This window comes from Physeter macrocephalus, chromosome 17 (assembly GCF_002837175.3).
Source record: "Physeter macrocephalus isolate SW-GA chromosome 17, ASM283717v5, whole genome shotgun sequence".
Lineage (NCBI taxonomy): Eukaryota > Metazoa > Chordata > Mammalia > Artiodactyla > Physeteridae > Physeter > Physeter macrocephalus.
Genome location: NC_041230.1, coordinates 13,393,703 through 13,411,776, shown reverse-complemented (window position 1 = coordinate 13,411,776; position 18,074 = coordinate 13,393,703). Strand labels below are relative to the sequence as shown.

The 18,074-nt window shown below is 38.3% G+C and overlaps 1 long non-coding RNA gene across 1 annotated transcript in view; it reads left to right on the top strand.

Moving 5' to 3' along the window:
- Positions 1-18,074, top strand: part of LOC114484135 (uncharacterized) — a 57,278-nt gene that overhangs the window by 20,835 nt on the left and 18,369 nt on the right. Inside the window, exon 3 of the long non-coding RNA XR_003676646.2 lies at positions 6,321-6,488. This is a non-coding gene — a long non-coding RNA (uncharacterized lncRNA). The remainder of the gene's footprint in view (positions 1-6,320; positions 6,489-18,074) is intronic.

The window sequence follows — 18,074 nt, the reverse complement described above, 5'->3', positions numbered from 1 at the left end:
AAAAACTAAAAATAGAATTACCATATGACCCAGCAATCTCACTACTGGACATATACCCAGAGAAAACCATAATTCAAAAAGACACATGCACCCCAATGTTCATTGCAGCACTATTTACAATAGCCAGGACATGGAAGCAACCTAAATGCCCATCGACAGATGAATGGATAAAGTAGATGTGGTACATACATACTATGGAATATTACTCAGCCATAAAAAGGAACGAAGTTGAGTCATTTATAGAGACGTGGATGGATCTAGAGACTGTCATACAGAGTGAAGTAAGTCAGAAAGAGAAAAACAAATATCGTATATTAACGCATATATGTGGAACCTAGAAAAATGGTACAGATGAATTGGTTTGCAGGGCAGAAATTGAGACACAGATGTACAGAACATATGTATGGACACCAAGGGGGGAAAGTGGCGGGTGGTGGTGGTGGTGGTGTGATGAATTGGGAGATTGGGATTGACATATATACACTAACATGTATAAAATGGATAACTAATAACCTGCTGTATAAAAAAATAAAGTTCAAAAAAAACCTGAAAGTCTGATTTCTGGGGTACTATAAATATATATATGTATATTTATAAATTATATCTATATATAGATATGAAAATATCTGTATAGATATATAATTTAAACTGATTATCAGGTGCTAGGCTTCCTGGTAGGAATCTGTGATACAATGGTGAACAAGAGCAAGTATATCTCTGCCTTTGTAAATCTGATAGGGTAACCCAATCTAATCTAATTATGCTGTGTTATCCAATGGAAAAGCTTTGAAAAGTTTTTAAAAAGTGCAATGAAAAGAAACACCAAATCTGGGGATAGAGAGGTAATGTTACTTTGTACTTGCTTTTTATGTGGATACTTGAATCATTTTATGATAAAACAACAACAAACAAACAATGAAAACCTAGTTGGGTACAGCAGTTTCAAGTAAAGATAAAATCACTTGGAAAGGCTCTTGACAGAAAGTCACACAGAGTCTTCAGTGATTTGAAAAAATCTACTATGTTTGAGATGTAGAGAGTTAGGGAACATGTGATGGGAAGTGAAGCAATAACTGTATGTAATGACTGGATCTGAGATAATGTGGGAACAGTCAAGAATATTAACCTTAGTCCTAAGAGTAGTACAAGCCAATTAGAGGTCTAATCAGAAGTATGAAATCACAACATTGTAAATCAACAATAAAAAATTTTTAAAAAGTATGAAATTAGTATCTCTGCTTATTATAATTTATTAAGTATTCCATTTAAAATACCTTACATATGTGGTAAAAGCTTATATTTTTACAACTGTCAATGCTGACACCAGAACCACCTGGAACATACTTGTAGTTGAAAACTTGGGTTTATGAAGACACACACTATGTAGGACCATGGGGCATCTGACTAAGGGTATTAGAAAGACCTCATTTTGGGAAAGATATAAAGAAGCAGGGGTATTTTATTTTATTTTATTTTTTCTTGCTTTATTGAGATATAATTGACATATAACATTGTGTAGGTTTAATGTGTACAATGTGTTGATTTGATATACATATGTATTACAAAATGATTACCACCAAAGTGTTGGCTAACACCTCCATCATGTCACATATTTACCATTACTTTTTTGTGCTGAGAACATTTAAATCTATTCTCCTAACAACTTTCAAGTGTGTGATACATTATTGTTAACTATAACCACGATGCTGTGCATTAGATCCACAACTTATTCATCTTCTAACTGGAAATTTGTACCCTTTGACCAACATCTCCGCATTTTTCCAACCCCCAGTCTCAGGCAAGTACCATTCTACTCTGTTTTTATGAGTTTGGCTTTTTTAGATTCTATATAATACATGATGACATATAGTATCAATATTCATCTTATTTGTTTCTGTCTTATTTCACTTTAGTATATCCATCCATATGGTCACAAATGGCAGGATTTCCCATTTTCTCATGGCTGAATAGTATCCCATTGTATGCCTATACCACATTTTCTTTATAAATTTATCCGTTCATGGACATTCAGATTGTTTTCATCTTAGCTGTAGTGAATAATCCTGCAGTGACCATGGACATGCAGATATCTCTTCAAGATCCTATTTTCACTTCCTTTGGATATATACCCAGAAGTGGGATTGCTGGATCATATGCTAATTCTAATTTTTTTTTTTTTTTTTGCCACGCTGTGCGACATGTGGGATCTTAGTTCCCTGATTGGGGATCGAACCCGCACCCCCTGCAGTGGCAGTGTGTAGTCTTAACCACTGGACCACCAGGGGAATCCAATTTTTAATATTTTGATTCCCCCCCATACTATTTTCCATAATGGATGCACTGACGTACATTCACTCCAGTAGTGCATAATGGTTTCCTTTTCTCCACATCCTCACCAACACTTGTTATCTCTTGTCTTTGGATGATAGTCATTCTAACAGGTGTGAGGTGATATCTCATTGTGGATTTGATTTGTATGTATCTGATGTTTAGTGATGCTGAGCATATTTTCATGTACCTGTTAGCCATTTGTATATCTTCTTTGTAAAAAAGTCTATTCAGTTCCTCTGCATTTTTCAGGTTGTTTTCTTTCTATTGAGTTGTATGAGTTCTTTATATATTTTTTAGTGATATCTTTTTAAAAAATATTTATTTATTTTGGCTCTGCTGGGTCTTAGTTGTGGCATGTGGGATCCTCGTTGTGGTATGCAGTATCTTTAGCTGTGGCATGCAGACTTCTTAGTTATGGCATACGGACTCTCAGTTGCGCCATGTGGGATCTACTTCCCCGAATAGGGATTGATCCCGGGCCCCCTGCATTGGGAGCGTGGAGTCCTACCCACTGGACCACTAGGGAAGTCCCTCTTTATATATTTTTTATATTAATCCCTTATCAGATACAGATATATGACTTGCAGTTTGTTTCTCCATTCTCTAGGTTGCCTTTTTATTTTGCTGATTTTTTTTTCTGTGCAGAAGATTTGTAATTGTTGTAATCAATTAGAGTTGTTGATTTTTGCTTTTGTTGCTTGTGCTTTTGGTGTGATATCTAAAAAATCATTGACAAGACTGATTTCAAGTTTTTCCCTATGTTTTTTTCTGGGAGTTTTATGGCTTCAGGTCTTATGTTTAAGTCCTTAATCCATTTCAAATTAATTTTTGTGAATGGTGTAAGATAGGGATCAATTACATTCTTTTGCATGTGAATATCCAGTTTTTCCAACACCATTTATTAAAGAGACAGTACTTTTGCAATTGAGTATTCTTGGTTCCCTTGTCAAATATTAGTTGGCCACATATACATGGGTTTATTTTTGGGCTCTTGATTCTGTTGCACTGGTCTATGTGTCCATTTTTATGCCATTACTGTATTGTTTCAATTATTATAGGTTTGTAACATATTTTGCAGTCAGGAGTGTGATGCCTCCAGTTTTACTTTTTTCTCAAGATTGCTTTAGCTGCTTTTGTGGTTCCATATAAATTTTAGGATGCCACCCCCTCTGTTTTGTAAAGAATACCATTGGAATTTTGATAGGGATTATATTAAATCTGTAGGTGGTGGGACTTCCCTGGTGGTCCAGTGGTTAAGAATCCGTCTTCCAATGCAAGGGACGTGGGTTTGATCCCTGGCTGGGGAACTAAGAGCCCACATGCCGCAGGGCAACTAAGCCCGCGTGCTGCAACTGCTGAGCCCATATGCTCTAGAGCCTGTATGCCACAACTAGAGAGCCTGTGTGCCACAAGTACTGAGCCCGTGAGCTCTGGAACCCGTGCGCCACCACTAGAGAGAAGCCTGTGCACTGCAACTAGAGAAGCCTGTGTGCCACAATGAAGAGCCCGTGCACTGCAATGAAAAGATCCTGCGGGCCACAATGAAGATCCTGCATGCTGCAGCTAAGACCTGACAAAGCCAAATAAATAAATAAATAAATATAAAATTATCTTTAAAAATCTGTAGATGGATTTGGATGGCATGGGCATTTTCACAATATTAACTCTTTCAATCCTGAACATGGGATATCTTTCTATTTGTGTATCTTGTTCAGTTTCTTTAATTAATGTCTTATAGTTTTGGTGTACAGGTATTTCACCTCTTTGGTTAAATTTATTCCAAGTAGTTTATTGGGTTTTTTTTGTTTTTATTTTTGTGGTACGCGGGCCTCTCACCATTGTGGCCTCTCCCGTTGCGGAGCACAGGCTCCAGATGCACAGCCTCAGCGGCCATGGCTCATGGGCCCAGCCGCTCTGTGGCATGTGGGATCTTCCCAGACCAGGGCACGAACCCATGTCCCCTGCATCGGCAGGCGGATTCTCAACCACTGCACCACCAGGGAAGCCCAGTTTATTGTTTTTGATACTATTATAAGTGGAATTGTTATATATCATTTTCAGATATTTCATTGTTAGTGTATAGAAATGCAACTGATTTTTTTTTTTCCTTTGCGGTATGTGGGCCTCCCACTGCTGCGGCCTCTCCCGTTGCGGAGCACAGGCTCCGGATGCGCAGGCTCAGCGGCCATGGCTCACGGGCTTAGTTGCTCCGCGGCATGTGGGATCCTCCCAGGCTGGGGCACGAACCTGTGTCCCTTGCATCGGCAGGCGGACTCTCAACCACTGCACCACCAGGGAAGCCCAGGTCTTTTTTAATATTGCATTTTATCAAAAAATTTTTGATACACTGTTTTTTAAAAATAAAGTGGTTCTCAACAGGTGACTGTGTTGCCCCAATGGGACATTATCAATGTCTGTTGAAATATTTACTTATTTAAAATTTAAAATTATATTGTGGTAAGACTATTTAACATGAGATACACCTTCTTAACAAATTTTTAACTCTTAACAAATTTTTAACTGTATAATACAGTATTGTTGGCTGTAGGTACAATGATGTATATAGTAGATCTCAATAATTAATTCATCTTGATGAACTGAACTTTTATGCTCATTGATTAGTAACTGTTCATTTCCCCCTCCCCCCAGCCTCTGGCAACCATGGTTACACTCTTTGATTGTATGAATTTGACTATTTTAGATACCTCATACAATAGTGGAGTCATATAGCTTGTTTTTCTGTGATTGGCTTATTTCATTTAGCATAATATTCTCAAGGTTCATCCATGTTGGCACATACTGCAGAATGTGCTTATTTTCTGAGGCTGAATAATATTCTATATTTTATATATAAAAGAAACATTTATATATTTATGTATACATTTATATATTTAATGTAATATTATCCAGCCTAAAAATGTGATAGGCTAATTATCTAATATATGTTATATATCATATAGTAATATATACTATAAAATTATATTGCATATATGTATATTTTCTTTATCCATTCATCTGTCAATAGGTTGTTTTCACATCTTGAATATTGTGAATAATGCTATAATGAACATGGGAGTGAAGATAACCTCAATACCCTGATTTTGACACTTTGGGATAAATACCTAGAAGTAGGATTGCTGGATCGTATGGTAGTTCTATATTTACTTTTTTGAGGAACCTCCACATTGTTTTCCATAGCTGCTCCAACACTTTGAATTCCCACCAACAGTGTACAAGGGTTTCAATTTCTCCACATCCTCACCAGCTCACCAACACTTCTTGTCTTGTGGTTTTTTGATAATAGTCATCCTGATATTTGTGAGGTGATATCTCCTTGTAGTTTTTATTTGCTTTTCCCTGATGATTAGTGATGTTGAGCACCTTTTCATATATACCGGTTAGCCATTTGTATGTCTTCTTTGGAGAAATATCTATTCAAGTCTTTAGCTAATTTTTAAATCAAGTTATTAATTTTTTAAAACTGTTGCTCTGTATATATTTTGGATATTAACCTCTTATCAGATATATGATTTGCAAATATTTTCTCCTATTCTGTAGGTTGCCTTTTCACTCTATTGATTGTTTCCTTTGCTGTACAGAACTTTAGTTTGAAGTAGTCCCACTTGACTATTTTTGCTTTTGTCATCCATGCTTTTGGTGTCATATCAATGAAATCATTGTCTAGACTAATGTCGTGAATCTATTCCCCTTTTTCTTTAGGAGTTTTACAGTTTCAGGTCTTACGTTTAGGGGTTTGTGTTTGTTTCTGCAGTAGATGTCCAGAACTTACTTATCTTGTATATCTGAAACTCAGTACCCTTTGACCAACATCACCCCATTTCTAAGCCCCTGGAAACCACCATTCTGTTCTCTGCATTGGGCTATTTTATCTTTTTTCCCCAGGTTTATTGAGGTATAATTGATAAAAATTTTGTATATTTAAGGGGTACAACGTGATTTTTTTTTTTTTTTTCTTTTGCGGTATGCAGGCCTCTCACTGTTGTAGCCTCTCCCGTTGCGGAGCACAGGCTCCGGACATGCAGGCTCCGCGGCATGTGGGATCTTCCTGGACCGGGGCACAAACCTGTGTCCCCTGCATCGGCAGGTGGACTCTCAACCACTGCGCCACCAGGGAAGCCCTAACGTGATGTTTTGATGTATGTATACATGTGAAATGTTTACAAAATCAAGCTAACTAATATTTCCCTCATCTCACATAGTTACCGTTTTAGTGTGTGTGGTGATAACACTTAAGCTTTACTCTTAGCAACTTTCAAGTACACAATATTATTAACTATAGTCACCATGGTGTACATTAGATCTCTAGCACTTATTCATACTGCATAACTGAAACTGTACCTTTGACCATTATGTCTTCATTACCCGCAAACTCCAGCACCTGGCAATCATAATTCTACCCCCTTCTTTTATAAGTTTGACTTTTTTAGATTCAACATATAAGTGATATTATACAGTACTTATGTTTCTCATTCTGGCTGATTTCACGTAACTAAATATCCTCCTGTTTCATCCATGTTGTAGCAAATGGAAGGATTTCCTTAGTCCTTAAAGCTGAATAATATTCCATTATATACAGGTTATATATTGGAACTGATTTTTTATATTGTGTGAAACTTCCTTATTCTGCACGTGGATACCCAGTTTTCCCAACACCATTCATTGAAGAGTCTGTCCTTTTGCCATTTTGTGTTCTTGGCACCACTGGCAAAGATCAAGTTGCCTGTAAATGCATACATTTATTTCTGGGCTCTCTATTCTGTTCCTTTATATGTCTGTTTTAATTCCAGAACTATACTGTTTTTATTAGTATAGCTTTGTAGCATATTTTGAAATCGAGAAGTATGATGCCATCAGCTTTGTTCTTGTACAAGATTGTTTTGGCTATTCAGGGTCTTTATGATTCCATATTAAGTTTAAAATTGTTTCTTCTATTTCTATAAAAAATGCTACTGGAATTTTGATAGGGATTGCACTAAATCTAGGCATTTTAATAATATTAATTCTTCCAATCCATGAACACAGGATAAATTTCCATTTGTTTGTGTCTTCAATCTTTCACTTAGTTTTAACTTTCACTCTATAGTTTTCAGTGCACAGATCTTTCACCTCCTTGGTTAAATTTATTCTAGGTATTTTTTGGTTTTGATGCTATTGTAAATAGGATTTTCTTTTTCAGAATGTTAATTGGTATACAGAAATTGAACTAATTTTTGTATATTAATTTTGTATCCTGCAACTTTACTGAATTTATTAGTTCTAACAGTTTTTTGGTGGAGTCTTTAGGATTTCTGTATATCATGTCAACTGCAGAGACAGTTTTTCTTCTTTTCCAATTTGGATGCCTTTTATTTCTTTTCCTTGCCTAATTGCTCTGGTAAGGACTTCCACTACTTTGTTGACTAGAAGTGGTGATAGTTGACTAGAAGTGGTGATAGTTGACTAGAAGTGGTGATAGTGATCACCCTTGTCTTGTTCCTGATCTTAGAGGAAAAACTTTCAGCTTTTCTTACTGAGTATGTTGTTAATGGTGGACTTGTCATATAGGGCCTTTACTATGTTGAAGTAAGTTCCTTCTATACCTAATTTGTTTAATCTTTATCATGAAAGAATGTTAAATTTCATCAAATGCTTTTTCTGCATCTATTCAGATGATCATATGCTTTTTATCACTCATTTTAATGTGGTATATCACATTTATTAATTTGCATAGGTTGAACATCATTGCATCCTAGGGACTGCCAGGGAAGTCCTATAGTTTTCTTTTCTTGTAGTAGCCTTATTTGGCTTTGGTATCAGTTTAAAACACTGGCCTCATACAATGCATTTGGAAATGTTTCTCCTCTTCAATTTTTTGGAGGAGGTTGAGAAGGATTAGCATTAATTCTTTAAATGTTTGGTAGAATTCACTAGTGAAGCCATCTGGTCCTGGGATTTTGATTACTGATTCAATCTCCTTACTCATTGGTCTGTTCAGATTTACTATGTCTCCATGATTTAGTCATGGTACATTGTATGTTTCCCCAAATTTGTCCATTTCTTTTAGCTTATCCATAATAGTTGGCATACGGTTGTTCATAGTAGTCTCTTTTGATCCTTTTCATTTCGTTGGCATCAGTTGTAATGTCTCCTCTTTCACGTACAGTTTTCTTTCCTTGAGTCTTCTTTCCTGTGTTCATGGTTAGTCTAGCTTAAGATCTGTCAATTTTGTTTATCCTTTCAAAAAGTCAACTCTTAGTTTTGTTGATCTTTTGTTGTTTTTCTAGTTTCTATTTAATATATTTCTTCTCTAATAATTATTTCCTTCCTTCTGCTAACTTTGGCCTGTGTTCTTTTTTTTTTAGTTTCTTGAGGTATGAAGTTAGACTTTTGAGATCTTTTTTTCTTTATGTAGGCATTTATTGGTATAAACATCCCTCTTAGAACTGCTTTTGCTTCATCTCATAAGACTTGGTATGTTACATTTCCATTTTCATTTGTTTCAAGGTATTTTTAAATTGCCTTTTTGATTTCTTCTTTGAGTGATTTTTCTCAGGAGTATATTGTTTAAATTCTCCATTTTTCATTTTCTTTCTGTTACTGATTTCTAGTTTCATACAGTTGTGGTCAGAAAAGATACTTGATATGATTTTAATCTTATTAAATTTCTTAAGACTTGTATTTTGGCCTAACATATGATCTATCCTGGAGAATGTTCTGTACGTATTTAAGAAGACTGGGTATTCTACTGCTTGGATGGAATGTTCTGTATATGTCTCTTAGGTTCAACTGGACTGATAGTTCAAATCTGCTGTTTCCTAATTGATTTTCTCTCTGAATGATCTGTCCATAATTTTAAGTGAGGTATTGAAGTCCCCCAACTATTATTGTATGGCTATCTATTTCTCCCTTCAGACCTGTGAAAGATTGCATATATTTTTAGGAACTCTGATGTTGGCTATATATAAATTTTAAATATTTATATTTTTCTTGATAAACTGACCCCTTTATCATTATGCAGTGACAATCTTTGTCTCTCTGACAGTTTCTGACTTAAAGCCTATTTTGTCTTATATAAGTGTAGCTACCCTCTGATTTTTTTTTTTTTTTTTTTTTTGCGGTACAGAGGCCTCTCACTGTTGTGGCCTCTCCCGTTGCGGAGCACAGGCTCCGGACGTGCAGGCTCAGCAGCCATGGCTCACGGGCCTAGCCGCTCCGCGGCATGTGGGATCTTCCCGGACCGGGGCACGAACCCATGTCCCCTGCATCGGCAGGTGGACTCTCAACCACTGCGCCACCAGGGAAGCCCCCTCTGATCATTTTTGGTTACCATTTGCATGGAATATCTTTTTCCAATCATTCATTTTCAGCCTATGACTGAGAGTAATTATTGATAGTAAGGAGTTAACATTGTGATTTTGTTGTTTTCTGACTTTTTAAAAGTCCTTTTTTACTTCCTCTCTTCCTGTGTTCCTTTGTGACTTTTTTCTTGATTGTGGTACGCTGTGATTCCTTTCCCTTTATGTTTTGAATTGACTAGAGGTTTTTTCTTTGTGGTTACTATGAGGCATACATAAAACATAGGTATAACATCTATTTTAAGCTAATGATGACAATTTCAGTTGCATGCAAAAATTTGTAACATTTCACTTCTCCAACCCACATATTATGTTATTGATGTCACAATTTACATTTTAATATTGTTTATCCATCAAATTACAGTAGTCACAGTTATTTTAATAGTTTTGTTTTTTTATACTAGACTTAAAAGTGATTTATTCATACCATTACTATATTGGCATATTTTTTCCAGTTTTATTGAGATATAATTGACATACAGCACTGTATAAGTTTAAGGTGTACAGCATAATAACTTGGCTTTCATATATTGTAAAATGATTACCACATAAGCTTAGTTAATACCCATCATCTTACATAAATACAAAAAAAAGTTTTTTCCCTTGTGATGAGGACTCTCAGGATTTACTCTAACTTTCAAATATACCATACAGCAGTGTTAACTACAGTCATCATGTTGTACATTACATTTCCAGTACTTATCTCATAACTGGAAATTTGTAGCTTTTTGTATTAGAGTATTCCGAATTTGACTATATATATGCCTTTACAGTACGATTTATACTTCCACGTTTTTATATTATTTTTTAAAAATTTAACATTTATTTATTTTTGGCTGTGTCGAGTCTTTGTTGCAACACGTGGGATCTTCATTGTGGCACGTGGGATCTTTCGTTGTGGTGTGCAGGCTTCTCTGTAGTTGAGGTGCATGAGCTCAGTAGTTGTGGCAGGCAGGCTTAGTTGCATGTGGGATGTTAGTTCCCAGACCAGGGATCGAATCCACATCCCCTGCATTGGAAGGTGGATTCTTTACCACTGGACCACGAGGGAAATCCCTAAAATTTTTATTGAAGAATTCCATTAGGACTTCCTGTGAAGCAGTTCTAGAGGTGATAAACTACTCAGGTTTTTGTTTTGTTTTGTTTTTTCCTCCTGGAAAAATCTGATCTTGCCGTCATTAAAAATTTTCTGACATATAACTGACAAAAAATAAATTTATATATATTATATACTTTAAATATATTTAAATTATACAAAGTGATTATTTGATATAAGTACACACTGTGAAAATATAACTACAATCAAGTTAATTAACACATCCATCACTTTTTTTGGTAAGAATGCTTAAAATCTCCTCTCCTAGCAAATTTCATGTATGTGAGACAATACTATTAACTACAGTCACTGTGCTGTACATTAGATCCTCAGAGTTTATAGTGGAAAGGGTACAAACGTTTCTCGGAAGAAACCCACGACATTCCTCCAGAATCTCTTGTGTATAACGAACTGCTTTTTCTTTGCTGCTTTCAAAAATCTCTGTCTTTGATTTTGACAGTTTGATTATAAAGTGTCCTGTTGAAGTCTTCTCTGTGTTGAAACTGACTGGGGAACTCTGAGATTCATTTATCTGGATGGTCCATATCTCTCTACATATTTGGGGTGTTTTCACCCGTTATTTCTTTAAGTAAGTTTATTGCCACTTCTCTTCTAGAAGGACTCCCATAATGCATATATTTGTTCTTAAAGTCCCATAGGCTTTCTTCACTCTTTATCATTCTCTTTTCTTCCCCTCCCCCAACTGTATAATTTCAAATGATCTGTCTTTGAATTCAGTGGTTCTACTGCATGATCAAATCTTCTGTTAAAGCTCTCTATGGAACTTTTGATTCATCACTGTATTCTCAGCTCCAGAATATATGTTTGGTTGTATGTTAAAGTTTCTGTCTTTTCATTTAACTTATTTTGATCATGTATTGTTTTCCTGATTTTGCTGAGTTGTCTGTTTTAGCTCATTCAGTTTTTTTGAGATGATTATTTTTCAATTCTTTGTTCATCTATTCATAGATCTCAGTTTCTTTTTGACTGGTAACTGGAAAATTATTGTCTTCCTTTGGGGGTATCATTTTCCTATATTCCTATCTCTGCATCCCACCCTTTTCCATCCATTCATTCATCTATATTCCCATTTGTCAGACAGAAGCAATCCCTAGCTGCATTATCTTCCTGGCTCTCTACTGTAAAACCTCAAGGTGACATTTGGCTTTGTCTGGCCCACATCTGGGCTGCTGAGAATAGTTGGAGTCATCAAGTGTCTAGATTGGTACCACTGCAGAGTAATGCTCTTGCCCCTCTCCTGCTTCCTTGCACAGCTCAGTCAGTTGATGTGTCTCTGCCCCCTCCTCAGCCGGACAACCTCTTCCAACTACTGACTTTTGCATTATATCCCACGTTCCATCGAATTCTTCATGCATAAGAAGGAAATCATGATCTTGCCCACTCCTCCATCCTCCACAGTTTCAGTAGGTGGACCTGTTTTTCAGAGTGTTGAGAAGGTGGGACCTTGTGCAAACTCGTAACACTCTGCCTCCATCTAACCCAACATTCAGCCATCATCATCGTGCTTATTTTGTTTTCCATATTGCATGAATCCATCACCTTTACTACCTCCATGGGTTCCACCACGAACATCCTGGTCTAAGCTCTCATCTTTTGCCAAGATGATGCCAAAACACTTCTAACTGGTTGGCTCACATCTGCTCTGTGTTTCTTCTGATCAGCTCTCTCTCCTGCACCAGCTCCCCCATCCATGCAAGCACTGATCCAGACATTCACCACTCACTCCCTGAGCCACTGATATCTTGGCACACAACCTACTTCATGGCCTTCTTCCTTGCTGCTCAACCTTACAGGTCATCTCTATCTGTCTCATACCTATAGCTTCCCTTCCCAACTTTGTGGAAGAGGTCTCGCCCCCTGCCATGGCTACTTCCTGCACCAGAGACTAAATCACACGTTCTCCTGCAACTTCGGAGGCTTCTCATGCTTCCTCCTAGAAAGGTAACTGGTATTTAGACTCTGTCACCATAGATTAGCTTTGACTGTCCTGACTTGATGAAAATGGAGTCCCACAGTTTATCCTGTCATGTCTGTCTTCTTTTGATCTTCGTTATGCCTGTGAGAGTCATTCTTGTGGTTCTGTATAGTTCAACTCTGTTCTTTCTCAGTACTCAGCAGTAGCTCATTGTATGTCCATTCTCCTGTGATTGCCATTTTAACTTTTTCCTATTTCTTGTTATTATGAACATTCTTGTTCATGTTATTTTTGGAGATATATACTATGTATATATAATATAGTACTCATTTTTGTTGGGAATATATACAGAGAGGAATGACTGGGTCTTCGGGTATGTATATGTTTAGCTTGAACAGAAACTGCCAAACAGCTTTACAGAGTGGCTGCACCCTTTCACGCTCCCATGAGCCATGTGTGAGAGTGCCCATTGCTACATTCTCATCAGCACTTGGTGTCTTCCCCTTTCCTTTCTGAGGCCCAGTGGTGGCTCAGAACCACAGCACTGAAACCATTCTTTTTTTTTTTAACATCTTTATTGAAGTATAATTGCTTTACAATGGTGTGTTAGTTTCTGCTTTACAACAAAGTGAATCAGTTGTACATATACATATGTTCCCGTATCTCTTCCCTCTTGCATCTCCCTCCCTCCCACCCTCCCTGTCCCACCCCTCTAGGTGGCCACAAACCACCTAGCTGATCTCCCTGTGCCATGCGGCTGCTTTCCATTAGCTATGCACCCTATGTTTGGTATTGTATATATGTCCATGCCACTCTCTCACTTCGTCACAGCTAACCCTTCCCCCTCCCCATATCCTCAAGGCCATGCTCTAGTAGGTCTGTTTTATTCCCGTCCTACCCCTAGGCTCTTCATGACATTTTTAAAATTTTCCTTAGATTCCATATATATGTGTTAGCATACGGTATTTGTTTTTCTCCTTCTGACTTCACTCTGTATGACAGACTCTAGGTCCATCCACCTCACTACAAATATCTCAATTTCGTTTCTTTTTATGGCTGAGTAATAGTGCATTGTAGTTTTCCCAGCACCACTTATTGAAGAGACTGTCTTTTCTCCATTGTATATCCTTGTCTCCTTTGTCATAGGTTAGTTGACAGTAGGTGCATGGGTTTATCTGTGGGCTTTCTATCTTGTTCCATTGGTCAATATTTCTATTTTTGTGCCAATACCATACTCTCTTGATTACTCTAGTTTTGTAGTATAGTCTGAAGTCAGGGAGTCTGATTTCTCCAGCTCCGTTTTTTTCCCTCAAGATTGCTTTGACTGTTTGGGGTGTTTTGTGTCTCCATACAAATTTAAAGATTTTTTTTCTGGTTCTGTAAAAAATGCCATTGGTAATTTGATAGGGATTGCATTGAATCTGTAGATTGCTTTGGGTAGTATAGTCATTTTCACAATATTGATTCTTCCAATCCAAGAACACGGTATATCTCTCCATCTGTTTGTGTCATTTTTGTTTTCTTTCATCAGTGTCTTACAGTCTTCTGAGTACAGGTCTTTTATCTCCTTAGGTAGGTTTATTCCTAGGTATTTTATTCTTTTTGTTGCAGTGGTGACTGGGAGTGTTTATTTAACTTCTCTTTCTAATCTTTCATTGTTAGTGTATAGGAATGCAAGAGATTTCGGTGCATTAATTTTGTATCCTGCTACTTTACCAAATTCATTGATTAGCTCTAGTAGTTTTCTGGTAGCATCTTTAGGATTCTCTATGTATAGTATCATGTCATTTGCAAACAGTGACAGCTTTACTTCTTCTTTTCCGATTTGGATTCCTTTTATTTCTTTTTCTTCTCTGACTGACGTGGCTAGGACTTCCAAAACTATGTTGAATAATAGTGGCGACAGTGGACATCCTTCTCTTGTTCCTGATCTTAGAGGAAATGCTTTCAGTTTTTCACCACTGAGGATGATGTTTGCTGTGGGTTTGTTGTTTATGGCATATGGCCTTATTATGTTGAGGTAGGTTCCCTCTATGCCCACTTTCTGGAGTGTTTTTATCATAAATGGGTGTTGAATTTTCTCAAAAGCTTTTTTTGCATCTACTGAGATGAGCATGGTTTTTATTCTTCAATTTGTTAATATGGTGTATCACATTGATTGATTTACGTATATTGAAGAATCCTTGCATTCCTGGAATAAATCCCACTTGATCATGGTGTATGATCCTTTTAATGTGCTGTTGGATTCTGTTTGCTAGTATTTTGTTGAGGATTTTTGCATCTATGTTCATCAGTGTGATATTGGTCTGTAATTTTCTTTTTCTGTAGTATCATCTTTGTCTGGTTTTGGTATCAGGGTGATGGTGGCATTGTAGAATGAGTTTGGGAGTGTTCCATCCTCTGCAGTTATTTTTGGAAGAGTCTGAGAAGGATGGGTGTTAGGTCTTCTCTAAATGTTTGATAGAATTCACCTATGAAGCCATCTGGTCCTGGACTTTCGTTTGTTGGAATGTTTGTGTGTTTTTTTGTATAAGTTATTTTTTCCTTTTATTCTGAAGAAGTTACATATTTAACATATTGTGTGTCCTCATTTATGAACACAATGACTTCTCTCTCCATTTGAAGACATAGCGAGAAGGTGGCTCTCTGCAAGCCAAGAAACTGAACCCCATAGGAATCTTGATCTTGGACTTTCCTCACTCCAGAACTGAATGTAGAAAAAAGACACAATATGTGGCAAAAAAAGGAAAGTAAACAACTAGTGACAGTGAGAGGAAACAGGGTGGTGGAGTGGAAGGACCTTGTGTTCAACTCTTCTCATGAGCACACCGAAATCACAACTAACTGCTGAACAACCATCAATAAAGATGACTGGAACCTACCAAAAAAAAATTCTACACACAAAGACATAAAGAAGAATCCAGGCTTCTCTGGTGGCGCAGTGGTTGAGAATCTGCCTGCCAATGCGAGGGACACAGGTTCGAGCCCTGGTCTAGGAGGATCCCATATGCTGCGGAGCAACAGGGCCCGTGAGCCACAACTACTGAGCCTGCGCGTCTGGAGCCTGTGCTCTGCAACAAGAGAGGCTGCGACAGTGAGAGGCCTGCGCACCGCGATGAACAGTGGCCCTCGCTTGCCGCAACTAGAGAAAGCCCTCACACAGAAACGAAGACCCAACACAGCCAATAAATAAAATAAATAAATAAATAAAAAGAAACCAGAGCAAGATGGTAGGAGGGGCACACTCACAATATAATCAAATCCCATACCTCCCAGGTGGGTGCCACACAAACTGGAGAATACTGGAGGATAATTGTATCACAGACGTTCTGCCACAGGAGAGTTCTTAGCCCCACGTCAGGCTCCCCAGCCTGAGGGTCCAGCATCAGGAGGAGGAGCCCCACAGCATTTGGCTTTTGAAGGCCAGCAGGGCTTGAATGCAGGAGCTCCACAGGACTGGGGAAAACAGAAACTCCGCTCTTGGAGTGCACACACAGTCTCATGTACAATGGGACCTAGGGCAAAAGCAGTGACTTCATAGGAGTGTAGACCAGACCAACCTGCTGATCTCGGAGGGTCTCCTGGGGAGGCAGGGGACAGCTGTATCTCACCTAGGGGACGTACACACTGGAGGCAGAGATACTGGTGAGTATTCATCTACATTAAGTTGTCACTGAAGGCAGAAGGCTTTCTGGGGTCATTAGCACCAAGACCTAACCCTACCCAAAAGGCTGTAGGCTCCCATGCTGCGATGCCTTAGACCAAACAGCCAACTTGGTGGGAACACAGCCCCACCCATCGGCAGATAGGCTGCCTAAAGACTTCCTCAGTCCACGGCCACCTCTAGACACACCCCTTGACATGGCCCTGTTCACCAGAAAGCTATAACCCAGCTCTACCCTCCAGTGGGTAGGCATCAGCCCCTCCCACCAGGAAGCCTGCACAAGCCTCTTGACCAGCGTCACTCACCAGGGGGGCAGTCCATAAGCAAGAAAACTGTGATCCCTAAGCCTGTGTAACTAAGTCCTCAAACACAGGTCAGAAACTACCCTAGGACCAGCTGTCCTCTGCCGCTTGGGTGATGAGAGGGGAGTGTACTGCTGGGACAAATAGTCCATCCCCTACAGAGGGCCACTTCTCCAAGGTTGAAAAACATAATGAACCTAACACACACATAAAAATACAAATAGAAATTCAGACAAAATGAGACAGCAAAGGAATATGTTCCAGATGAAGCAACAAGAAATAAACCCACAAGAACAACTAAATTAAGTGGAGATGGGCAATCTACCCGAGAAGAGTTAAGAGTAATGATCATAAAGATGACCCAAGAACTCGGGAAAAGAAAGGATGCAGAGAAGGTTAAGTTACAAGAAGTTTTTAGCGAAGAGTTAGAAAATATAAAGAACAACCGAACAGAGTTGAAGAATACAATAACTGAAATGAAAAATACACTATAAAGGGATCAACAGCAGAATAAATGAGGCAGAAGAATGGATCAGTAAACTGGAAGAGAGTGGTGGAAATCGTTGCCACAGAACAAAGAAAAAAGAAAGAAAAGAAATGAGGACAGTTTAGAGATATGTGGACAACATCAAACACACTAACATTCACATTAGAAGGGTCCCAGAAGGAGAAAAGAGAAAGGGCCAAGAAAATACTTGGAGATAATAGCTGAAAACTTCCTTAACACGGGAAAGGTAACAGTCACTCCAAGTTCACAGGAAGTGCAGAGTCCCATATGGGATTAATCCAAGGAGGAACATGCCAAGACACATGGTAAGAAAGAAAACATTAAAAGCAACAAATAACATACAAGGGAGTTCCCATAATGCTGTCAGCTGACTTTCAGCAGAAACTCTGCAGGCCAGAAGGGAATGGCATGATATATTTAAAGTGATGGGGCTTCCCTGGTGGCGCAGTGGTTGAGAATCCGCCTGCCGATGCAGGGGACACGGGTTCATGCCCTGGTCTGGGAGGATCCCACATGCCGCGGAGCAGCTAGGCCCATGAGCCATGGCTGCTGAGCCTGCGCGTCCGGAGCCTGTGCTCTGTGGCGGGAGAGCCCACAACAGTGAGAGGCCCGCATACCGCAAAAAATAAATAAATAAATAAATAAATAAAGTGATGAAAGGGGGAAACCTACAACCAAGAATACTCTACCCAGCGAGACTCTCGTTCAGATTTGATGGAGAAATCAAAAGCTTTACAGACAAGCAAAAGCTAAAAGAATTCAGCACCACCGAATCAGCTTTACAACAAATGCTAAAGGATCTTCTGTAGGCAGAAAAGAAAAGTCCACAACTAGAAACAAGAAAATTATGAAATGGGAAAGCTCACCAGTAAAGGCAAACAT